Source organism: Cygnus olor, chromosome 3, assembly GCF_009769625.2.
Source record: "Cygnus olor isolate bCygOlo1 chromosome 3, bCygOlo1.pri.v2, whole genome shotgun sequence".
NCBI lineage: Eukaryota > Metazoa > Chordata > Aves > Anseriformes > Anatidae > Cygnus > Cygnus olor.
This window is the reverse complement of record NC_049171.1, coordinates 111,414,061-111,432,320: the sequence shown is the minus strand read 5'-3', so window position 1 is coordinate 111,432,320 and position 18,260 is coordinate 111,414,061. Positions and strand designations below refer to the sequence as shown.

At 39.7% G+C, this 18,260-nt stretch overlaps 1 long non-coding RNA gene across 5 annotated transcripts in view; it reads left to right on the top strand.

The window, feature by feature from the left end:
• Positions 1–16,984, top strand: part of LOC121068125 — a 187,148-nt gene extending 170,164 nt beyond the window's left edge. For 3 of the 5 annotated variants that reach the window (XR_005818628.1, XR_005818625.1, XR_005818626.1), the window contains exons 5-7: positions 1,329–1,396; positions 2,360–2,422; positions 9,658–11,617. This is a non-coding gene — a long non-coding RNA (uncharacterized LOC121068125). Of the gene's footprint in view, positions 1–1,328; positions 1,397–2,359; positions 2,423–9,657; positions 11,618–16,550 lie in introns of those variants that run through there. The other 2 variants (XR_005818627.1, XR_005818629.1) reach the window with 2 other exon arrangements.
• Positions 16,985–18,260: the final 1,276 nt, after the last annotated feature.

Sequence of the window (18,260 nt, the reverse complement as noted above, 5' to 3'; positions counted from 1 at the left end):
CCAGTGAGAAACTGCTGATGACAAAAGTGTCATCCCAGCACACATTACACATTAGGGTTCAAGAACTATAAATGGCATGGGGTTATGTGCATTAATTGTATCATAAAGTAGAGCAGCCCCAAAGGAGGTCTGGTCTCAGCTGTGCTATGACTGGGACAACCAATTAATGAGAGATCTTACAATCTCATTAGGCAGGACAGAAGTAGAGAGTATTAATCTCCCATTCTCTGTGTCTGAGACTTGAGCTCAAATATGCAGACTGTTTGCACAAACAATCCATGGAGCAGAGAAGAATGGATCTGACTTTTCCCAAGTCCTGCTTCCAGTTTCAGGGACTGACTTTTCTTCCTTTACTGTTTCCACTGGCATAAGCTCTGCAGTGCTCATCATTGTGCAGAAGTCATCAAAGACTTGTTTAGATTTGCTTTTCATCTCTGAATCCAACTTCTGTTTCTAGGTTTTATGATTTTGACAGCTGCCGTGTCATACGATAAACTGTGAGCTGCTCTATTCCCAATGATCTCTTAATTTAAGTTCATTCCATTACTCATTGCTGTCCTTGCACATATTAAACTGTCTTATGTGTTAAACTCTTAAGTACATTTTTTTTTGAGAATGTAATTGTTGGGGATTCAGAACCAGGTCAAGTCGCATGGTGTTTCTGAAGCGGAGTGGAGAGGGACATTCTACCTCATGAATGCAAGTCCTGTAGGACCGATTTGGAGAAATCTATTCATTGCTGGGTGGACGTGAGTGGAAACGTAAGGTTCTTGGATGGATGTCAGCCACTGAGTGGACTAACACCCTGCAGATGGCTCAGTTAGAGGTCAAAGAGAGGAAGAAGATGCAGTGCTGTCTACAGCCTGTATTGCTGCGTTTGGATTTGGTGCCATTGTTGACTTAGCTTTATAACAGCTTCTGCTGGAGCTGGTGCCTAGATCCCACTTTTGGCGTTGTTTTGTCTTCTCTTTTATTGTTTTGTCCCAATGTGTCTTTGGAAATGTCAAGAAATGGAATAGGCTCCACTTTGTTGATAGTTCAGGGAACAGAAAGGTTTTCTACCCTCCAGCTCTTGATTGGCCTTGAAATTTGCATTAATTAGTAGAATCATTAGATTCTCACTCCAATCACCCACTCTGTCTATTCTGCTTAAATATACTACCTCCAAACATAATAAATCTGAAAAAATGTGCATATTATTTTTCTTTCTAAATCAAGTCCAAAAAAAATGAACCAGCAGTATAGTTCCACTATAGTAAATGTTGATTTTGCTGCCTATTTTTTTCCCCTTGTTTCTTATTCCCCTTTGTTTTTCTGCACATCTCCAGGATATATAAACTCCCTGTCACTCTCAGAGCTCTTCCCAGCTATGCAGCTGCCTGTCAAGGAATACACAGTAAAATTCCTACCACTACCCATTCCTTATACTCAGCCAAGTGTTTGCCAGTATCTACAAATGTCATTTGCTTGCCTAGATTTTACCCATTCCATGAAGATGTTTGCAATTATACAGGAAACAACACAAACCAAACCAGCTGTCCTCTAACCTGGGGGATTCCTGTAGAACAACTCCCATGGAAAATTCCTGCATCAGAACAATCAAATACAGGGAGATTTGGAAAACTTTGGTTTTACCTAAACTTTGGATGGATAATGCATGCAATTCCTAGAGAGCAGTACCCTTGGTGAAAACTGCCTGAGAGTGGAGTGAGGTGAAAATTACTATTTTTCCTATCCCACCCTTGTTATAAGTATATTACTGAATAATACTACTAATAAGGAATAAAAAGACTTTGCAGCTTCCTGTTAGTAGTTCAAGATGGAACATTCTTGTGAGAGCAGGAAAATGAGTTTGAAGGAGGCAGGTCCCATCTCATTTTGCTTTGCCATGTTTAAAAATGTGTGAGAACTGAAACTTTATTGTCAGTACTTTCAATTTTGCCAATATTGTCTTATTTATACTTGATTGCAAAAATGATACATTTCTTAGCTAAATAAGTATTTTCATTAATATTATTTCCTTCTTCTAAGTTGAAGCATTTTAGGAAAAATTACAGACAAACAAAATAATAAAATAAAACAAGGTGACTTTTTTTTTTCTGCTGTAATGTTTTATAGTCACAGTTGACAATTTTAGTTTACTGACAGTAAAGTTGTTTAGTAAATACCCTTAATTGCTTTCCCAACCAGAGCCAAAGTCATCTTCCAAGCAAATTCCTGCTTACAATTATGATGTGATATTTCATACCTACAATATCTGTTTCTTAGAACCTAATTATGAGCTAGAGATTATGAACTAGTTACATTCAAGATTATAATCTGTTTTTAAGGTTCTTCCTTGTCATTCCCCATTTTTCAGACCCACTGCAAGTATCTTCTAAGTGCACCTGAAACTGCACCAAACCCCAGAGGACAAAGGCAGGTACACAGGTGTTGCAAATACCTGACCATCCCACTAACAAGTGGCCTTGCAAGGAGCATTGTGAACAACAGCTTTGACTTTAAAGGATGCTGCTGCTCTGGCACTGGTGGTGGTGTAAACAAAGGAACATTTTGTCATTATTTATAAATATCTGTTGGGCTTGCATGGCTTCTAAATGGTTGATGTATCAACCTTTCACTAAGTAAAAGATAGATAAGCTAATAGATACATCAGTTAAACCAAGTCAAGCTTAAGTGTCCTGGATAATAAAGCTTTGCATAAATTCTATCTAATTTAAGCAATTTCAGAAAAAAAAAAAAGTATAACAGGTAGCCAATCTGGGATAAAAGTGTTTTTATTTCAGTACTTTGTTCCTCATAGCATCCTTCACAGACGCTATAACATTATTTTAGTCTTTAGAAAAATATCTAACAACATGATTGTCTCACACCAGGCATGATCCCAGTGGAAATTAAAATTGCATGCATTTTCTCATCACTCTTTATTTAACAACTGGGAGACTTTTAATATTTGAAACTCAGCAAGAAAATTGTCTTGAAACATAGAGATTCCTTTGGGGTAATTTCACTTTTGTTTTCTGTGAACTTTAGCTGAGCAATTTTTTTTACAGTAATACAGATCTATGGATTGTATGAATGTTTAGAGGACTTTCTGTATGTGCTTCTCACCTGACATATAAAGAAAATTAACAAAAAACATTCTAATAAAATCATTTGAGTAAGCTAGCCTTAGTAATAAAGATGCCTTGTTTCACTTTTTGTTCATAGTTCCTTTTAATCCTCATATCACTGGCTTTGCAAGTAAACATAGAAGTCACTGTATTCCTGTACGAAAGGCAATACAATTACGACGCTTCTTGAATTTTCACAATAACATCAAACAAAAGAGTGAAAGAATAAACAAAACTCTGCTATGAATATTTGGTGGCTAGAACGAGTGAAGGCAGGAAAAATACTTTAATACCGACTAAGATTACAACATCTTATCCAGAGCTATGTTTGTTGGAAAGAGCAAAAGTTGTTTCTAAGAACAGAAGACGTCAGAGAAAAATATACAGACTTCTGCTTTGTTTACATGGAGATCTTTGAAAAGCTTTTGCACTATTACTTTACCAGCTCACCCAAGGCTGAGACAGCAGGGTAGGATGGGCTAGGACAGAAAATAGCATTTTTGTATTGCTGACAAAAAGTGGGATGCTATCCCTCCTGTAATGTCAGTAAGGAGGGGTGTTTTGTTTTTTATTATAACTCTTAAATATATACATGGCCCCAGTGTTAGTCAGTTAACAAACATTTTTCTTAGTGATGTTGAGGACACTGATTTTTTGTTTGTTTTTTCTGAGAGGACCTTTGGCATGTCCAAGAAATCCAGCATTGATGGAACTTGGTAATGCAGTTTGGTTGACTTAGAGCAGTAGTGCCCAGAAACTGACGGCTGGTTGGTATTCTCTACAAAATGATCTGTTTTTTTCCCTTCAACAGCTAAAGGACAAATGTTTGCACCGCAAAAATACCATTCTAATAGGTTCTTGCAAGTGGTCGTAGAAAAGTGACAGTGGATTTAGTAGGGTTTATTGTATAAGCTGATTTCCATCAGAACCTTTTTCTTTTTGCCTGTAATCAACTCTCAGGAGTTAGCAAGGCACCATGGCTATTGCATGGCAGCTTCCTGTGTTCATTATAGCTTAGATCTGTTCTGCAGATTGAAGATGCAGAGGTCAATAAGCACCTTTTGGAAATACTCCATTCACATTCAGAGAATGTGGTTATCATACTCCCTTGCTTTGGGCTTTGTCGCTTGCATTCATGTGTCCGGCAGAGTAACATCAACACTCCTGTCATATTGTGTGCACTCTTGATGTTTCCATCTTCAGCATTTCTGAGATCTGCCAGTCCCCATCAGGAATCTGGGGCTCTTCCCTCAAGTGTCTCTACTAGAGTGAAGCCAGCAATGTCCAAGGCCACTCTTTATGCAGAACTTTATACAGGAACTCTGATTAGTGCCGCAGGTTCAAACCCAACTTGCTTATGTGCTGGTATGATTGTACACTGAAATATATGCTTAGATAGTACTTCTTTGGATTTCACTCTTACTTTAATCCTTTATAGTGAATCTTAGTGACTGCATCTTTTTTTCCCACTAAATCTCTCACAGGATTTATTTTTTTTTTTTTAGTGATTTTCCAACTGACAAAGGAACTCAGGTCTCTGAGTTGTTTCAGAAAAGAGACACTGGATCTACCCCTCTGGTACAGCACCTGGGAAACCAAACAGAGATAGGAGTTTGGTGTGCTCTTCTACACATTAGTACCATGAAGTGCGTACAGATACACACAACTGTTTGCCATACCAGAGCATTTGTCACAAATTTCATTTGAGTGGCAAAAGGAGTACCTGGGGCTAAGTCTGTAAGAGAAGAGAAGTCACCAAAAACATTTATTTTCGGACAGTTCTGCCGATCACACAGCAGAAGACCTTAGGAATTTTCATGGTCCAAATGGACTTAGATACTTGTGGAATGTGGGTAGCCAGCAGCAGTGTGGTGTTGAAAGGAGTCCACAGCAAGTATTTTGCAAAACTCAAGGTTTGTCACCAAAACATCAGATCACTATCAGATCTCCTAAAAGGCCAGAAGCCTATTGTTCCATGTTTTTTTTTTTTCCTCTGGAGAAACAGGTTCTCTGGACTATACTTATTCTTCCTTGTAGTTTCCAAAGATCCAGGAAGTATTTTACAGACCTTGAGATAAATGTAGGCATTTATTCCAGTCCAAAATACAGGATGCAGATCTGAAATGCAAATGTCATGGTTCTCTGTCCTAGAGATATCACCCCAACGGTCCTCACCTGCAGTTTCTAAAAGGAGCATGTTCTGGCAATGTTTTAGGTTATTTCTTTTAACAGACCATTTCCGATATAAAACCTTTTGATGTCTTTAAGGGTTTTTCAGAGCTCCTTATAATGCTAATTGCATATGTGCAGGAGAAGGAAATTTATGCCTCTCCCTCCCTAGATAGCCTGATAAGAGCCCTAATGAGAAAAAATGCAGGAGACAGATATCTGCTGTCTTACTTCAGGGCTCTCCAAGTATCTCAGGAAAATGCTCCTAACTGCATGCTAAGAGTTCAGTACCCTGGTAGCGGGTGGAAAGAGCGTGTTCCCGAAAAGGGAAGGCTTATAGGTAGGCTCAAGGTAGGCTCTGACTGCCCTTGAAATCCTTATGCCAAGAATAGGGGCATTGAGGTTGTCAGAGTTACCTGCATGCAAGCCAAGTTCGTCAGAACGGCCAGTTTGGACCAGTAATTTTCAAAGGTTTCTGTAAAACCTCATACTGTTCAGCCCACACATTCATATGCTCAAGAGGAACCTTTGGAGAAAGTTACTGCTGCAGTCTTTCCAGGCAGTGGGCTCTTTGCCAGTGGCTGATTTTGCATTCTAAACCTTGGCAATTGAGTTAAAATGTTTGAGGCTGGGGTTGTCTTTGTGCACAGCCTTGCACAGCAAACACTAACCTATGATCTGGTTATTATGTGCAGTGGTGTTGTGGAAGGCCAGATATCCATGTCAAAATTTAACTTTATTTTCTACTGAAAAGCCCTGTCATCACCTTGTCTAATCTTAGGCACTGAAAAGATTTGGTTTGTATCAGTCATGGGTGACTCTTTGGAGTGTACACAACTCTTACCAGATTATTCGCTGAGGCTGCCAGTCATTTCTGTTTGCAGACATCCTTAGTTACCCTTTTAAATGTTGGACCTCTCTTTATCGTGGTCTTTCAACCCTACTGAAATCTTTGTGATCATTTCCTACAGCCTGTTTCTCCTGTATTACCATGACCGGTACAAGCATGTTAAAGACTCTCCCTTTTTTATTCCATCCAGAATATCAGTATTTTAGGAACAAACAGGTAAACTGATTGACAGAATCTGTTGGGCTGCAGAAGGCATTTTATTTCTTGTTCCCTTTGGTATTTTAACAAGGGCAATCAACTTAATTCCACATTCTCTTGTGAGATTTTGCCTTCTGGGTAAAGAACATCCTTTACCTCCCCTTCTCCCCCTTTTCCCAAACAATCTTCTGCTGTGCTGGGAAGATGGAATGTATAGGTGATATCACTTTCAGAAAATACATCCATAATATATCACAAGTATTGTCATCATGATGTATTAATGTAATGCATCATCAGAGAGCTGTCAGGGTGAAGATTTATTACTCTAAAATAAGTTATGGTAGGACACTGGGGAATAGGTTGACAGAATTTTTGTTTATTTTTCTAAATTAAGAACTTTTAGAGTAAGTTTAAAAATCTCTTACCTTCTTGAAGTAGTAGGGATGGGAGGGTCACAGAAAAAAAAAATGACTTGAATCAAAAACACCAGAAGGACTCAGGAGGCCTCATAAGAGTAAGAACTTAGTTTTTTCCCTCAGGTAGTTTCCAAAAGGTCTGGTGCAAAGTTGAAGTTTACAGCTTAGATGAGAGCTACGGTAGGCAGTCAAATTCGTTTTAATCAACCCAAAGTGGACTTTATTGCTTTTCCTTTAAAGGAAAGCAGAATACACAAAACATAAAGCCTTGGGCTAAAAAAGGCCCATTGGGCTAAAAATACTACAAAAGGCTATTCTCTCTGGCCAGGTGTATCCAGTGGACTTATCACAAATGTGATCCAAATCGAATGAAATCAGTGAGAATTTTTCATTAGGTTTCACAGACTTCAGATCAGGCTCCTTCCCTGCGTCATGTGGTGAAGCCATGAAACTTGGCACATTTATAGCATTGTAACATAAAGCCATCTGTGTACAAGTACAAACTTTTCCTTATTGCCAAAGTGCTTAATGTAATTACAATCAGGCTTGCTTCTTCTCTGCTCACTTCATCCATATGCCGGGATGTATGAAAACTTGAACTGGTAAAGAATCCCACAGCATCTGAGTGTGCGTGCTGCTTACAGCAGCAGACATTGCTAACCTTGTAAATCTTGTGCCCTTCTGCATTTTAAGGAACACACATAGAGTTACTGACTGTCTGATGGGGAAACAGTCTGATAACAGAAATATGCCAGAAAGTTCAGCCTGGATTCCTTTCTTGCGAACTGTACAAGACACCTGAACCAGGAGCCCAGTTGCCCTCGCTCCTGATAAGTAGTCAGAAGTGTATCTGAGTGTGGATGCCTATGATAGAAATTGCCTTCAGGAGGTGACTTTCACTTGTTGCTGGTTAGAGAATGGACATAATGCCCCTATTCACTTTGTTCACTGTGTAAAGGAGCTTGTGTTAATCCTGAGTATCAGTTCCTCACATTGTCCCTGTCCATAAGGAGCTGCAAAGTAGTTGTTTCATTTTATGATTCACTGTGTTGACTTCAGATATTTCCAAATGCAGTATCGTCCCACGGCATTTATTTTGTTACTTGCATTTCATATATAATGATATTTGCGTGCAGTTTCTTCAATATTGAATATAGTATTGGTCCATGTAAGTTAAATACTAAGGTTGTTCCCAGGTTAATGAGTGCACTGTGCTTACTGCTGACTGACTGAAAGGTGCTACACTGAACTTGACCCTACAGCCCACAGACATGTACTTGACATTATCAGCAGGGATGGTATATTTGAAAGGAATATTAACAATAAAAAAAAAAAAAAAAAAAAAAAACATATGCAGTGGATGCATTTGCAGGAGCAGGGAATAAGTTTTCAGGAAAAAAAATGCTGAAGGCAAAAGGTGGTAATGCCAAAAAAAGGTCTACAGTTTTCTCTTGCTGAAGGAAAATAATGATAAGCTGCTTAATTTTGGCCAATTTTAGGAAGACAGTTTCATTAATTACCTAAAATGTAGGTACGAAATGAGTGCCAAAGTTTTGCAGATTGCCTCTACCCAAAGCCTGTTGTAAACTGTGCTGCTATCAGTCTAGGAAAAATCTTTCCTCCTCCATAAACTTCAGAATAGTTTAATCATGTATAGTGACACAGATATGTTGGCTCAAGCCAATTTTATTTCGAGCTATTATCTGAGATGGGTATGTACAGATGCTTATAAAGCACCTGCACTTCGCAGATGCCAAATAACCTGTTTCTGCATACACGCCAAGCTTTCCTGGTTATTCAGAAGGCTGTGTAGGTACATATTCATGGCCTAGAGTGTCCGACTGTCCACGGGCACTACGTAGCCATCTCAAATGCAGCAGGATTTCCTCTTCTAAACTGGGCTGTAAGAAGGGCATGCTTTTTTTGTTACAACTAGTCAGAAGCGGTCTTAGCATGCACTCATTGTGATCAGCTGAAGTACTCAGTGGAAGAAGGTGGGCCTGGTCCTCCGAAGTGTCAGGCAGGTGAGCTGTTAGGATCACTGTATGGAGCATGGAGGTTGAGGGAAGATTTGCATTAGGATCTATAGTCTGGTGACAGTAGTTTCTTTCCTAATTATGTGGTTCTAAAAGAAAGGACTTCTGACCCATGCCACAAGTGTTAAGAGGCAGATAAGTCTTTGATGTGAGGGTTTCTGTGGGAGGTAGTCACACGTGCTACAAACTGGAAGCTTAAGTGCTTGAGTTATATAGGGGTTGGAGTTATAAGGGGTTTGCCCAAACTCCTGTCCCCTGTGTGTTTCTGAGTAGAGTTTCAGCTAAATTTAGTATCTGTGGTGGTTCCTGCTCAGATCACCAGTCAAGACAATCTTAGGTCAGTAAGCTTGAAAGGAGATAAAATATCTTGGAAAGACCATATGAAATCTATCATGGCAAACCACTGATAACTCCACATCTTATTAGCTTCAATTAAGTATTTCCATGGGAAACTGTGGAACTGTTTAAAGTCATGATGACACATACACACACTTTGTTCCATCCAAAGAAATAATCTGTTTTCCAGATTTCCAAATAGCCAAGCTATTTTGTTATTGTTTTTTTTCTTTTCCTCCTTTTAAAAGAAATAATTTATAAGAATTTATCTTGGGCTTGCTACAGGTTTAAAAGGAGAAAAAAGGTTTCTTCTGTCCGACTTTTAAATTATATGCATGACCAAAGATAAATATGTTTTTTATTTATAACTGTGGATAGATGCCAAACAAAGCCTTTCATATGACGCACCGCTGCTGTAGTGGAGAAGTACTTAAAACAGTTCCAGTCAAGTTAGGCCCCAAGACTTTTCATGCAACTTCATGCAAAATGGCTAAGACCTTTAATTTATTTTTCTTCCTTTCTTTTGAACATCTTCAAAGGTTACAAGTGCAACATGCTTAGAGGATGCCAGGCTTCTTCCTGTCGAGCTGAGATGGTCTGAAAACCACATTGAAACATGGGAAATTGCAGCTACCACAGATGGCAGATGAGGGGTTTTTTGCAGGCTGTAGATCTCTCCTGCCACTCCCCTCGTGGCTGGTAACGGTTGCACGAAGGTAATGAATGGATGGAGGCTGGCAAAGCCAAGAGTCGGTGTGCTGTTGTGGGACTGGGGTGAATGGACTATGATGATACTGCTGAATAGGAATACTTGTGGAGCTAATACAAACAATTTGTAATTGTCAGAGCTGAAAAGTAAAAACATGATTATAAACTGTGCATAGGATCAGCTTATGTCAGCTTTAAATGATTTAAAAGTCTAGTGTCTGGAGCTGCATCTTACTTGCCTGCAAAACTCCTTAAAGAAGACTTACATAACCATACAAGCATGTCTCTCCCTTCTTGTGTATTTATTGTGAAAACTAACCCTTTGTCTAGCTGACAGAAGACGTATTTTTAGGACAGATGTGAAACAAAGCCTTCTGGATACATCAGAAGATAGGGATTTTCTTGATTTAAATAGAAGAGACACTTGCTTGGTCACAGTAACTCTTTCAGAAAGTGCTGGTTATCCTTGTTTTATGCAGGAAGAGACTCTGAATAACTAGGTGCTAATGCAGCCTACAGCACCTTGGTCAGCTGGTGGCTTTGTGCTGTGCCAGGCTTGGAAGCTGTTTCTGGGTGGAAGCGGTGCAAATTTGTAAAAGATGCAAACTTCCCTGAGACAAGGGAAGGAGCATAAGAAAGCCTCTTCTGTTACCTAGAGCCTACCGTCATTATGCCTGACCTGAACTCATTATCCCTTGGTATCTACAGCAGACGGTGACCTTTGATGGCACTGAACCACAGTATGTGAGGAGATGCCTTCCTGGTAATTTTGTCTCCCGAGTGCCAAATGTGGAAGCTTCCTCACTCCATGTCCAGGCTTCCTCTACACCAACGCATGCAAAAATATTAAAATGCTACTAAATACTACTAAGCAACACTGTTTAGGTGCTGGGTTGCATTTCTGATATTGCTGCAAGTGCCTCTATCTTCCTATCACCTAGGAGTCTGGAGTAGGCTGGAAGCAACTAATTTACCATGTAATAAGATAGGATCCTGTTGACATAAGTCAAGGGCAAAACTATTAAGTCATTACGTCTAATGTTGTAACATTCTGATACAAAGGCATGGCTTGGGCCTTTCAGATGTGCATCTGACCTTTGAGGATTAAGTTTCTTCGCAGTTTATTGTTAGTTCTGAAAATGTCTTTTTTTTCCCCTTCTGTTTCACATACATTGATCTTTGGCCCTGTGCTAGTACAGCTTGCATATCTGCTCCTGAAGTCCTGATTTGCTGCAGTTTCATCAGAGGAAGTAATGATAGAAAAGGTGTCATGTTCTTAATCCAGCAATGCTGAGAATGCATCACATTTTGCTTTTCTTAGCACTGCCCATATCATGACTTGGCCCATGGGGTTGCAGGCAGAAAGGAGAAGTAATAGAAGTGGCTGTCAGGATTCTTGCACAAAGCAGAGAAAGTGAGGATTGCTCGTATCAATTTATCTAGGTGTCATTTAAATATATATACTATAAACCTGCCTTGCTCTAGCCCTGTGTTATTTTGTAAAGCCAACTTTTTTTCAAATCTAACAGTTTTGCCAATTAGCCAGATGATAATTTCAACCATTTTACCCTCCGGCACAGCAGTAGGTTTGCACTTGTTCCAATTTCATTGCACAGGCAAGGGAAATGCAGTTGGACTGTAGAATTTGCCTTGCTGTTGTGATTATCATCTCTTAAGATAGATTCACTTAATGTCAACTTCGTAGACCTGTTTAGCCCTAAAACTTTTGGCTTAATGCTTTCCATTTTATGAGTCAGTCTTTGAAATAAAGAGACAAGAGATGTTCTCACTTGGAACAGGGCTAGGTTTTGTCTCCATTTACCATTGCTCTGAAAGATAACTGTTCTTCAGGTGAAATCATGCAACAGGTAAGCCTTACATCCTTCATATGTAATGAACCATTTTTCACTTACAAGATGCATGAAGAAACCATATCTATGGACACCCCAAGCTGTTGTGTTGTCTGAAACTTTTGACCAAAATTTCACAGACAGTATGTCATCGTTTCATAGAATCTTAGAATGGCTCAGGTTGGAAGGGACCTTAAAGACCATCTAGTTCCAACCCCCCTGTCGTAGGCAGGGACACCTCCCAATAGGTCATATTGCCCACGGCCTCATCCAGCCTGGTCTTGAACACCTCCAGGGATGGGGCATCTGCAACCTCTCTGGGCATTTTAACAAGGAAAGCTCATTTTATGTGATATTCTGGCCAGTTATACAGGAATATATTCAATAATGTGGAGCATTCACCAGAACAAAATATCCAAGAATGTGTTAAATTACATTTGTAGGTTGTTTTTTAAGTCTATCTTGCGAAAGGTCTGTAATGCAATCTCTTTTAAAAATATATCTGAACCTATCTAAGCATATTTTACTTATGCATTTAGCTTGTCCTTTTGAACTATTGGGAAGGGTTCACTCTCTGAAGGAAGAATAGGCAGGCCATTCTTTAAAAAGGACAATTGGGAAGCAAGACATCCAATGAGATTATAGCAGTAAGCTGTGGAATGCTATATTTCATTAGGTTCTGTTTTATTTTTGCATTCCATGACTTTAAATACAGCGGTGATGGGGAAATGCTGTATTTCATGAATTTTTGTTTTGTTTTATTTTTTCATTCAGTGACTTTAAATACAGTGGTGATGGGGAAAGGGAAGTTGTACTAAAAAAGATTGTGCTCTCAAGACTGCACATGCCAAGGTAGGTCTGGAACGGATGCTCATGGCTGAATTAATAAACTCTGACTGTCAATGTTTAGAACAAGAATTCTGACAGACCCTTCACCATGACAATACTAGTGGGAGTCACAGTAATATCATCTGCTGCTGAACATCGCTAGTGTGTGAGCACTGTTGTGCCATAGGTTAATATGCCAGTTTTATTTCTTTCTCTCTACAACAATAATTTAAATGAGTTGCACACATAAGTGATGTTATATGCATAGGGTTTTGCATTAAGTTTGCTATGCCAGATTTGTTTATAAAAATCATATTTTGAACCACTTGCCCAGGGGCTCCGTTCTGGGGAGCTGCAAGCTGATTTCTTTTAAAGAGGCAGTTTTCGTTTTCCATGAACTTTCAGTAGAGATTTTGGAGCTCTGAGCAGGGAGCTCAGTTTTAAAATTAGCACTTGCCCAGGTTTACAATTAGGTTTAATTACTTAGCAACAGAGAGTTTAATCTAGTTTTACATGTGTGCCACATGACCCTTTCCATACCTTACAGGGATTGGAAGGGCCCCCTGCCTCTCCTGGGGAAAATTTCTTTCCAACGTTTTGGAGACCATTTACAATGTTTTTGTTCCTATGCTGCAATGTTAACATTGCCCATAAACCTAATAGTTACACAGTAGTTAATAAGGGGCAGAAAGTTTTACAGTCTTTTCCGCAGTTGTTAAAATCCTGCTACTGTAATTTAGTCCTAGCCACACAAAGCCGATCAGTTGTTGTGAAAACTAAGAGGTGCTATATTGGTGTATTCTTGGAAACCGATGGAAAAGAGGACCTCTCCTGAGCATCTAGCTGAATGTAGTAAATTTGAGGATTATTTAAATTGCTTGGTTTGTAATATAAACACTCAATGGCTTGCCAGCAGTGTACCTTCAGGATGTGTGGCTTTTCTATAAGAGAAAATCATTTTGGATTTCTGTTAAGAACCAATTGCAATTAATGGCACTATCTGGCAAAGGATGGCTTACCAAATTGCCCTTCAGTTACAGGAAAAAAGTTCCATTAATGATCTTGCAAGCATATTTTTAGTCAGGCTCGACCAGAATCATTTTCTAGCTGTTTTCTATATTATATTAACCAAGGGCATTTCCAAGGTACCACCAGTACTGCCCTCTCTGACATTATAAACCTTCAGAACATTTTCAGCCTTCTCCAGCTAGAAGACATGCTGCTATTTGTGACCACGCCAGTGGAAATGGGGTACTTCTCATTGTGATTTCTAGAATCAAACCTGAACTGAAATGGACTCAAATGTATTTAGGTTTGGACTACAAGTACCTCTTGGGTCCACACTTACTCCAGTTCCTTAACCAAATCACCGGGAAATAGGAAAGGCTGGAGCTGGGGCAGAGAAGGATTGGCAGACAAGACTCATTTTGAAAAGTAACAGTTCTTTACAAATTTATCTAAAAGAGAAGTTTCCACAAGTCAACCTCAGCTGATAGATAAACAGTTACATTAAAATAATAATAATAATAAAAAAAATCATCTGTTGAACCATCTTTAATTTGGAATATTTTTCTCACAAGGTACCTGTTGTAGTAGTACATGGGAAACTCGCATAGAGATTATTACATAGTAGTGAAGGGTTGTAGGGGAAAGACTAAGAAAAAGCTTATTTGTTTCTAAATCAGAATACTACGAACACCATGAGCTGTTAAGCTCAGTGATATGTGCTATCTGAAAGGGCAGAGTTCAAATTATTTGGCTACCATAACTCTGCTTCAGTGCTTAAGATGCTGTGATTTCCTTTAGATATAATCTTTCAGCTGTGTTGCCTGGGATTGCAGTGATACGTTTTGAGCTATCTGTAGCATTTTTAAAACGCCTTTTATATGAGATTAACAATGAATATTTTGCTATATACACGTTAACATTGTTCTCGCCCACCATGCCTGAGAAGGGAGCTATGGGCTATATCCCAAATGAACTTGGTGCTGCTGACATGTTGGGTATTGTACCCTCTGAAAATGGTATAGTTGATGGAGTAGAAACCTGTGGGCTCAGTGCTGAATTTAATGGGAGTTTTGAATGCAGGGAACAGATAGTTTAACAGTAACAGAAGTGAAGGGTGTGTTGTGTTTGTGGTGGGTGGACACTTCAATGAGGAGTCACCGTGAAGATGGACAAAGCTCCACACTTCCTCTTATGTACGCTGTTCTGAAGCATTACCCAAATACAGCACGATTACATTGCCACCATGCTATAATAGAAGTCTAAAAAGGATATGGTACTATTCACTACATAATTTCTGACCCGTTGCATGATTACACTCCTGGATTCATTCTGAAGCACATCCATGGGAGTACCCATGTAATTATCTGTCTAAAAATATAGCGTTGCCGTTTCTGGGTTGGTTTCTGAAGAGTGCTTGCCGAAAACTTTATCAAGATGCTTAATACACTGTTCTGTGCTCTTCTTGGGCTGGACTGTTACGGGGCAAATGAAGGCAGCATTGCAGTGGCTGCAAAGCCTTCCAGCTCCAGCACACTGTAAGTGCTCTAGAAGTGGTTCTGTACTGTGTGTCAGAAATTCCCATAGCTGGCAGGCTTGATACCGATGCGGCAGGAAGCAGAAGCAGCTCTCTGTGCCTGTCCTTTGCCACGCAACCTGACTTCCTCGCTCCGCGGAGCTCAGCACACCTGGTCTGGTGCCAAATGTTTTCTGCTTTACAAGGAGGTAAGCCAGAAAATTCCCTGTGTTGTCCTGAACAAGCTGTGAGGAAGACAGAGGGGGAACTCCTTTCCCCGCTATGCTCCTGACACTCCCAACAACTGTATACAACCCTTTGGCGTAGGTTCACCCCCAAGGTACAGTTCGGCTCAGCACTGGGGCTGCTTCTGTCAAGAAGTCAAGCATTGCTCTGCAAAACAAACTTGTCTTCATGCGGTAAGTTTGTTCTCCTACGCCTTGATCCAAAACCCACTGAAATCAACAATGTTTTGAAGTCAATTTCCAGTGATTTCCACGGTCTGGAGATTAGATTTCACTGCCATTTCAACCTTGGATCTCAAAAATTCCTGACCGCCTCGCTCTGCCTCTTTTTTTCCTTACTGTGGGAAAATAAGCACTATTTAACATGATGCTATTTAACTGAGCACCACGCATGGAAACTGAAGCCCTATTGTTAGCCCCATTTCACAGACGAGGAAGCTGTATCTAAATTGATACCTTAAAATTGCGGCAAAACTGAGAATAGAATCCAAATTTCATTCGGTAGATACCCAGCTTTTATGGACTTTGAACAAAGATATCACAGTACAAGAAAATACTTTAGCATATTTTTCATTTGCAAATATTTCCAGATATCTTGCCTTATCCTTTATATCTTGCAAGTGTAGCAGTGGACCGGGAATACTTCATGTTCCTTTAACTATTGCATTACTTTTCTTTCCTTTTCTCAGTTATAGTCATTAACAGCTTGTGAGTAAATCAAATTTCAGTAAAAATATAGGCAGTTGGGCATTTCTGTTTTGTGCTGATTGGGGTAGAAAGCTGTAGGAAAAATGCACTGATATTTTCAAACTACAGTGGAGTTTGTGGGTTTTTGTTTGTTTGTTTGTTTTCTGGGGAAAAAAAAAAAAAAAAAAACTGACCTGGCTTATGAGCCTCACCACTCTTAACTTTGATAAGAACTGGGCTCCTTAGAAAAAGACAGAAACCCTTCTAAAATTTTCCATTACCGAGGAGGTATACTTAGTTCAGCCAGCAGTAAGGCAAGGCTGTTGGGAGAGAGCTACATTGCAGGTGACACTTTACAATTGCAGTTCTTAGGTGTTTATCAACTGCTATATTCTCAGCTTGAAGGTACTGATGTTTTTGTGTTGTGTAATAAATTACTGAATGTTTACATGTAATTAGGTGTGTGCCTACAGAGGAGACACTGGGAAACAGGATTTTCCTGAGGTAGGAGCTGGTTCAGAGGCCCCGTGCCACTGCAGTAGCTGTTGTCAGGAAGGACTGAGTGGCAGTTCTAATTACCAGTGTCTACACAGGTTTCTCATAGGAAGATACAAGCTGTCATGATCCCTTGCCAATCACATGAGAACTGACCTAGGGAGAGCGTCAACTGGAGGCGAGTGTACATGTCCAATAAATTCAGTCCCTACTGCATTAGCTTATTTTTAGGATTGTCCTGAAAAGACATTCAGCCTGTATCATAAAACCTTCCACCGAGCAGAAAATATACAGGATGATGATGACTTTAAATTTGGGTTCATGCCCTCTGGGGCATGAATTCGTAGTACTTGGGATATGATTTGATAATGTACCGAATGCTGAAGGAACGCAGAATCTCTAGATGAGTTCATAAAGACAGAGCATTTATGCAGTGTCAGTGCTCTCTTAATCAAAGGAAGCAGAAGAAATTTTATTCTTAATTTTACCACACGTGTTATTGTTAATTTACAATAAAATCATGGTTTCTACATAAGATATGTCTCAGAAGAAGGCTGTTTAAACTTAATGTGTAAATTTATGCATGCAACTGATACGCCGTTTTCTGATTTTCACCTTCTTCCATTGAATGTATTAGAGACTTGTTCTTGAACATAGTTTAGACAATACACGTGTCACAAGCAATGATGAATCAAAGAAAGAAAGCATCCAGAAAGGGAAGCTAACTAGACAGGTAGGCCCTCATCAGCATCACATTCTGTTCCGTAGCTACAATAACAATAATTGAGTCAGACACATGGATTTTAAGTGCCTCTTAAAGAGGAAAGTTAGGGAGAGACACTGTGGAAAGGAAATTATATACTGAAATGTGGCATCTCAGTTTTGCAGCTGCCAACCTTGTTCTGTCAGTAGCCACAGCTGTTGCCTTTTCTTCTAAACTTAGCAGGGGATGGGTGAAACTAAAGAGAAGCAGTGCAGGCACTTCAGCTGATACGGAGGTGTGGGTCCAAGTCCCTCTGTGTAATCAAAGGAAACCTTTAATTAGGGTTAGCTCTTGAGAGATAGGTATTTTATTTGTGTGGACAGAAGATCACAGCCAGGGAGATGTGTGTCTGTCTCACGTGGATGGATGCATTCTCAGTGTACTCCTCGGCAGCCCATCTTGTACCAGTTAGGGTTTTTTTTCTGGTTTTGCTGTTTTGCCTCTTGTGTTTTGTCCATCCTGGGTAGCAAGCTTCCTCAGTCTTAGCTTTCCCAATGACTGAAGGGAAACATTTGTCCAGAGAAGGAGATCTAGTCTCTGGTTCTGCTGTTGGTCGAACATGATCTGTCAGCAAGTGTTCCTCAACCCCAACGTCAGACCTGGTGGATTTCACATCTGCAGTGATGAAAAATACAGCGGGACTTGATATTACCTGTACAGATTTCAGTAAGAGTCTGGCAATATTCTTACTGGATTTGTGTGTGTGTGTGTGTGTGTGTTTTAAAGTGTCACTTTGGGGCAGCATGAGACTAAATGCGAGTATTAACTTCCTTTATTTTTCCCACTGCCCTTGAGGTTACAGGAAAAAAAATGTGAAGACATGATCGGACATGCAGAACAAAACCCAAAGACACAAAGAAATCACCCACCATTTGTGATTTTCTTTTTCTGTCTTACTTTTTAAAATGTAGTCTTATGCTTAAAAGCCAATTCTCTGCTTTTTGATGTGCTGGCCTGAGATATTTGAGTGCTTTGTCTTTCCATCTGACAAACACCTGCCAGTTAGATTTGGGGAGGTGAACAAAATGCAGACGTGGGTAATGGT